This window comes from Lepus europaeus, chromosome 11 (assembly GCF_033115175.1).
Source record: "Lepus europaeus isolate LE1 chromosome 11, mLepTim1.pri, whole genome shotgun sequence".
NCBI lineage: Eukaryota > Metazoa > Chordata > Mammalia > Lagomorpha > Leporidae > Lepus > Lepus europaeus.
In genome coordinates, this window is record NC_084837.1 from 73,629,232 (window position 1) to 73,636,730 (window position 7,499).

Consider the following 7,499-nt stretch of genomic DNA (forward strand, 5'->3'; position numbering starts at 1 on the left):
AGCTCTTTCATCACTGAGCCTCGCCAGGCCCCTTAACTAAGCTAGGTGAAGATGATGAGCTCTTCCTGCGCCTGGTCTGTAACAAGTATCTTAGCGAAGGGAGCGTGTAAGACCATGCTCTAAGACAGATGATCAAGTTACAACTCAGATCTAACAATGAAATTTCACGGGCTGTTCGTATCTGCAGTACTTTGCTAAAATGCGGTGGTGGTGTCACTCAGCAGACTGCTACATTCCACTACAGTTGTCAGCCTGACACTTGGCTTTGGTGTGGATGGTGGTGGCAGATCTGAGGTGCTACGCCCGATCTCCTGGTTCAACCTCCAGTCCAAGCCTGTTTCTTCATGCCCAACACAAACCACACATTTGGATTCCTGTCTGCATGCTTAGACTGCCCTCACCTGCCCTGAGCTGCTGAGGTGACTCAGCCGCCAGCAAAGACACTGAACCTTACAGCATCGTAGAGCTCTTAAGCATACTGCTGCAGTCAGAGCCCATCTAGGCGTAGCACTGCGTCCCCTGGCTCAGCGTCCTGTGTAGGTTATTCAGGTTCTTGATTTTCCTCATTGGTAAGACAGAGCTAATGACCCCTAATTCAGGGTCATTGTCAGGATTAGATGAGAAACTTTACACAAAGCCTTGTAGCTTGACCTATGGTACCTGCTAAGTTATCAGTGTCCTTGTTCTGTTTGATTTACTGCCTGTGCCTCCCAAATTGGACTCCAGCACTGAACCCAGGCCTTGACATACACCCATCAGCCCTACCACCTGCTGACTCCAGTTTTCGTCCTTTCTCCCCAACACAGACCCGTCCCTGAACTAATGCAGTGTAGGCAGGTCTCAGACCCCTGAACACCAGCTTGAGTTCATGTCTGCTTTGAGTAGCCTGCACCCTTTCTTCTCGTCTGAAACTAGGCATCTTCATTTGGAAGCCAAAACCAATGGGGTCACTATACACTCTGGAACACGTCCAGTCCATGCCCGTATGGTGTGGCCATTCCTGGAATCTGATCACTTCTCACCATCTCCTCGGCTACTCAGTGATCCAGTCTTCGTTCCATGGCTCTGCATTATGGCAGTAGCTTCTTGGCTGGCTGCCTTGCTGCACCCCTCCAATAGCAGCCAGTACTTCTAGTCACACCATGCCGTTCCTCCGGTTACACAACTCCCCTCTTCACAGTAACCACCAACGTCTTCACCGAGGCATGCGAGGCGCCTCTCCACTCACTCTTCTCCAGCCTACCGACCTCACGTGCTCCCAGCCACACGGGCCCACACCCGCTCCCATCTCAGGGGTTCTGTGGGCTCTTCCCGCTCTCTGGGAAGCTGCTGGCTCAGGGAGCTGCATCTGTGAAATAGCACACAGCCGCCTCTGACAGGTCATCCTCTCGTTTGTCTCTGCCTCCACTTGGGAATGCGCTCCCTCAGGCAGGGGCTTGTCAGTTCACTGCCCTCCCACAGTGCTTGGCACATAGGAAGAAGGCAGCATCGGCGGGAAGGCAAACCAACAGTGACTGCTGCCTTCTGGCTTCTTTCTAGACTGATGGTGCTTTGGAGCAGGGAGTGTCTCTGCAGGATTTATAGTTCTCTCAACTTCCCATAATCGCAAGGCGAAGTCTATCCTTAGATGTGACTGCGCAAAACCACCCGGCTCTCAGTTGCAGTCCCCAGTTAGAAATTCTCAGAACAAGGCCAGTCTGGCCCAGCTGGTGTATTATCCTTAATCACATTGTCAAGACTGGGTGCAGCTGTGGCTACCCATTGTGCCGCTCCCGAGTCAGCTGTTTGACTGTACCTGGTAGGATTGCACAATATGTTCCTGACCCAGTTAGGCAGCGTAGTGGTTTGCTTTTGTCCCTGTTCAGCACAGCCCTGCCCAAAGAGCCAGGCCTAGCTCCTAGTTAGAGATTCTGGGCAACAGATGCCAACTTAAGCTAGCCTTTGCAAAGAGGTGGAGCCCAAGAACTGGGGCTTAGGAGTAATCGGCACCCAGTTGAGGAGGAGGCCGGCACGGCAGCCCGGTGAGGACTCTGCTTCACTGTTTCTCTGCAGAGTGGGCGTCCTGATCCCAACAGCCGGCACAAGAGCTCCAACTGCAGATGGGACATCCCCGCAAGGCCGAGCTCTGCCCGTTCCCCGATTTCTCTCCGAGTGCGGTGTTTCTAGGAAAGGGAGTCCTATGGCCACCCCCAGTCAGTTCGCTATGGTGGGTGGTGGTTAGGTTGAGGACACACTGCTGCCAGGAGTCAGCCCTTGTTGATGGGGAGGAGGCAGGCGGGAAGGTCACTTTTAGCTGGCTATCCCCAAGTGTGCCTACAACAACCTAGGGATAGCTTCATCAATTACAGCCCCTTGACTTGTCTATAGTATTGGATGATTTCTTAGGGCTTTTTTTTTTTTTTTTTTTTTTTGAAAGGCAGAGACACACATCCTCCATCTGCTGGTCCCACTCCCCAAATGCCTGCAACAGCCAGGACCGGCCTTGGCTGAAGACAAGAGCCTAGAACTCAATCCAGGTCTCAGAAGGGTAGCAAAGACCCACGTTCTTGAACCATCTGCTGCCTCCCCGAGTGTGCATTAACATGAAACTGGAATCGGATGCAGAGTAGGGTTGTGGGTGTCTCCAGTGACTTCCTCACTACTATACCGGACATCAGTTTATGGTCTATTCCTTTACTCCACAGGAGTTTCACAGTGATACTGTGAAGTCAGTAGGTAATTATCATCCCCACCTGAGTTAAGGATACAGCCATTAGGTAACTTGCCCAAGCTCAGGTAGTGGTGGGATCAGGACTAGGAACTGGGCTACTGAAATCTTAGTTTTTTGCTTTTTAATTCTTGTTCCAGTTTTCTTAAATTGGTAAAATGAACTGTTAGCAGCAAAATATGTAGACTGGTGCAACACCTAACTTTTAAACTACTGATTTAGCAATTTTCAACTAGAAATAAGGATTCAGCTTTGAACATTAGTCGATTATGTTTCAAATTGTACACTTAATGTTTGTATTTGTTTATACATCATCACAGTTGAGCAATTCATGATTGACCAACTATCAGTTGACCAACTGCCTGCAGTTCATCATCGTGCAGAATATCTGCCCCATGAGAGCAGAGATCTTATTCACTGATGGGCCTCAGGCCAAGGACAGGGTATACAGAGCATCAGCCCTCAAATAGGTGAGAATTTTTGATTCAACAGAAATGCACAGATGTGATTGAACACATTTTTTTGGTGCATTTTATTTTCTGTGCTTGGCTCTCTCCACTGTCTACTTCCTACACCACCCATGCCAGGTAATCTTACATATCCTTATGCAGTGTTCCTGTTTTGCAAACATACATTGATGTGTGTGTGTATATACATGTACACAGTGGCGGGTCACTTAATGACAGTAAACCATGTTAGAGAAACCTGTTAGGTGATTTTGTTGTGTGATCATGTGGTGTTTTGACAGATGATCTAACCTTAGGGTTTGTTTTTGCAAAAGTGGAGATGCTACTGAAGTTTTTATATGTATTAATTTTGTCATTGATTTGGCTACTTTGCTGCACAACAGGAGAACGGAAAGGAGTCCTGAGACTTCTAACAAACTAGAATTAACTTACATATCATCTGGATTCATTTATGTCCTTTGAGTTGTCGTGTTCATCATGACCATTTAGCGTGAAATAACACCAGAGGTTCTAAGTCACATTTCATATGATAGACATCACTAATGTCAAGTTTTCAGGTTGGGCATTAGGCCCAGTGGTTACGACTCCTATACCTGTGTCAGAATGCCTGTGTTACAGTCACTGATCTACTCCTGGTTCCACTTCCCTGCTAATGCAGGCCCCTGGGAGGCAGCAGGTGATGGCTCAAGTAGCTGCATCCCTGCCACCCACCACGGAGACCCACACCGAGCTCCAGGTCCCCAATTTTGGCCTGGCCTAGCCAGATGTTGCAGGTAACTGGGGAGTGAACCAGCAGATGGAAAAGCTGTCTCAAATAAAACTTACAATAAACTTCATCAGCTTTATTTTGTGTGTGATACATAATGCCGCACTAACCAACTTCGACCATTTTGCGTCTTGACTGTAACCTTATTCCTTACGAGGCACAAAATGCTTTGCTGCAGCCGGGACTGTGTTTTCGGAGTCCCGGGAAGTCCTCTTTGCTGCTGAGATGGAAGTTGGAAAACAAGGGGCAAGGACACGAGCGTCACTGCCCTGCCACTGCAGTCGGTGTGCCCGTGTGGTCTGGTCTACACACAGCACCCACCACCACTCTCCCCCACTCCGCCTCAAGGCCTTGCTCCCTAGGCTGGGAGCACAGCCGTTGGACACCACCTGCCCACACTGCTCAGAGATGCAAGCCAGACCAGAGGTCACTGCCCAGTCTGCTGGCCTAGATTCCTGCCCTGGAAACTCTCCGGACTTTGGAGTCCATTGGCCCCACGGGGCCTGCCCATCTTTCCTGTGCCTCCCTGCATCTGTGGTGTTGCCACTGGACTCGGTCTACCACAGCACAGTGTTCCTGCCTCGCTCCGCTCTTGGGAACGCTGCGTCCTGGACGCTTGCTTGCTTTCAGACCCAAGGTACTCATTACACCGATCAGCATGTGACGCAAGCTGACACATGCCTCTGCTTATCCCAGAGGGATGGGCCCTACCCACCCCGACTCCTCCCACAACTTCCCCCACCCTGCAGATGTGAGCTGCTCAATCCCAGACCCCCTCCTTTGCCCAGCACGACCACACATAAAGGGTGCCCATGAAGACATGGCAGTAAGCGAAGTGGCTGAGACCACGACGGATTAGTGAAACGGAACCAGGCCTGAGCTCTGTAGGACTCCAATATTCAGAGCCCATAGAGGGGAGAAGCAGCTAGCAATGGAAGCTGGGAGGAAGTGATGATAGTGGTAGACAGGCAAATCAGGCAGGGCAACTTGGGAGTCAAAGATAAGGACGCTTCAGCATAGAAGGAGAGAGGTTGTGGAGGGCCCAGTGCCACTGAACAGTCACCCAAGATGCAAATGCACAAGTACCCAGTAGATGTGGCAACACAGAATTGTGTGGACTGACACAGCTCTCCCCTATAAACCTACTCCTAGGTCAATGGTCTCCTTGCTTGAATACGAGGCGCCCCCTGGTGGAAGAGCACTCTCAGGAAGGTCAAGTACACTATGACCAAGAATCCTTGAGATTACAGGATGATTCATTTCTTCTGCTTTTTAAAATGTGGGTGTTGGCTTATTCCTGATAAATCTGGGCCTATTCAAGTTATAGAGTTTATCAAATTATAAAAACGATCCAATAAAATCAACACAATCCCACTTTCCACACAGCCATAGTTGTTTCAGTGTATTTTCTAGTCTTTCTATGAAAATAGGTAAACAATCAGGGCCGGTGCTGTGGTGTAGCAGGGAAAGCCACCGCCTGTAGGGCCGGCATCCCATGTGGGAACCGGTTCAAGTCCTGGCTGCTCCACTTCCGATCCAGCTCTCTGCTATGGCCTGGGAAAGCAGAAGATGGCCCAAGTCCTTGGGTCCCTGCGCCTGTGTGGGAGACCCAGAGGAAGCTCCTGGATCGGCACAGCTCCAGCCATTGTGGCCAATTGGGGAGTATACCAGCAGATGGAAGGTCTCTCTCTCTCTCTCTCTCTCTCTCTCTCTCTCCTTAACTCTTTCAAATAAATTTTTTTATTAAGAAAATAGGTAAGGGGCCGGCGCTGTGGCACAGCAGGTTAACGCCCTGGCCTGAAGCGCCAGCATCCCATATGGGCACTGGTTCGAGACACGGCTTGCTCTAATTCCGATCCAGCTCTCTGCTGTGGCCTGGGAAAGCAGTGGAACATGGCTCAAGTCCTTGGGACTCTGCACCCATGTGGGAACCTGGAAGAAGCTCCTGGCTCCTGGCTCTGGATCGGTGCAGCTCCGGCCGTTGTGGCCAACTGGGGAGTGAACCAGTGGATGGAAGACCTCTCTCTCTCTGCCTCTCCTTTCTTTGTGTAACTCTTGACTTTCAAATTAATAAACAAATCTTTAAAGAAAATAGGTAAACAATCTACAGAGGATATATATGTGATGTAGAAGCTAAAATATGAGTTTAATGGTTGAGGACACTCCTACAGGTGGTGACAGTCCTATGGCCTTAAAGCGAGCCCGCCCAGCCCACAACCTGCCACCCCACCCCTTCCGGATTACCAACCTGTCTTTAAAAATCCAGAGTATCTAGCCACATTGGGCATTCCTACTTGGCAAAAACCAGTGGGGAACTCCCCTGTAGACAGGTCCCCTGGCCCACTTTACTTTTTATTATTTTTAAACACTTTTTATTTGAGATGCAAGGAGACAGAACTCACTGCCTTAACGCCCACCACAGCAGGAGATGAGCCTGACTGGAGGCGGGGATCTGGAAACTGCATCCGGGTCTCCCCCGTGGGTGGCAGGAACTCACTTCCTGGAGTCCTCCTCACTGCCTCCCAGGGTCTGCATTAGCAGGAAGCTGGAGTCAGGCGGTCCAAGTGGTTATCAAACCCAGACACTCTGATGGGGGTTCAGATGTTTTAACTGCAGGCTGCATACCTGCCCCCATGTCACTTATTTTCTTGCCTGCTCCTGTAGGTGACTTAGGGGGACAGTCCCAATAGTTAAGGAACAGAAACTGAGCTGTACAGTTGAGTTTCCTCTTCATTGATTCCATCAATATGAACCAGCGACCCCACATTTCACCGTGAGGACCTTGTGAGGTGTCCTCATGTCCTGCCCCTGTTTCCCTGGGTGATGCCTCTTGCCACCTGCAGCATCCCACTCACGGCTTATGCCAGCAAACAGCAGCATTGCCTTGCCCGGGCTTAGTGGGCTGGGTCCCAGGAAACACCCACTTTTTAAACTGAGGACAAAGCAGAAGGGATTTCCACCAGCCCTTGGATGTTCCCACAATGGCAAGAATGAGGGGAAGGGGTTCAGGCCCAAAAACCATTCTTTACCTTCATCTCATGGGATTCCCCATGCAGAAGTGTCTTTGAGAAAAGACCATCCAAATGAGAACAAGCAAAAGTGACCTATTCACAGTGTGTTAGCCAGGGAGTCTAACTCCACAGCCCCAGAACCCCAAGGGTGTGCACGCCTCTATGGGGATTCATCTGAGACCTTCGGAAAGCTAAAGGCCCCTTGGCAGCTACGAGACCCAATGCATCCATCACACAGGTAAGGAAGCTGGAGGACAGGAAGCCACAAGTCACCTGCCCATTGCCTCAACAGCATGGATGCACAGCTTTTTCTTAACACTACTATTGAAAAAAATTGGAAATAACTCAAATATCCATCAATAGAGGGCAAGTTGTATCCATCACTGAAAAGGGAGAGAGAGAGAAATACCATCCGATCTCAGAAGCAGAATCTCAAACATTGGAATTCCTCAAAGGACAGAGTACAATGGGAGTTTCCTATAGGCTGGGGCTAGAGGGTGAATGAAAGGAGGAGAGGTCTTGGTCTGCGGTACCAAGTTTCAGAGAGG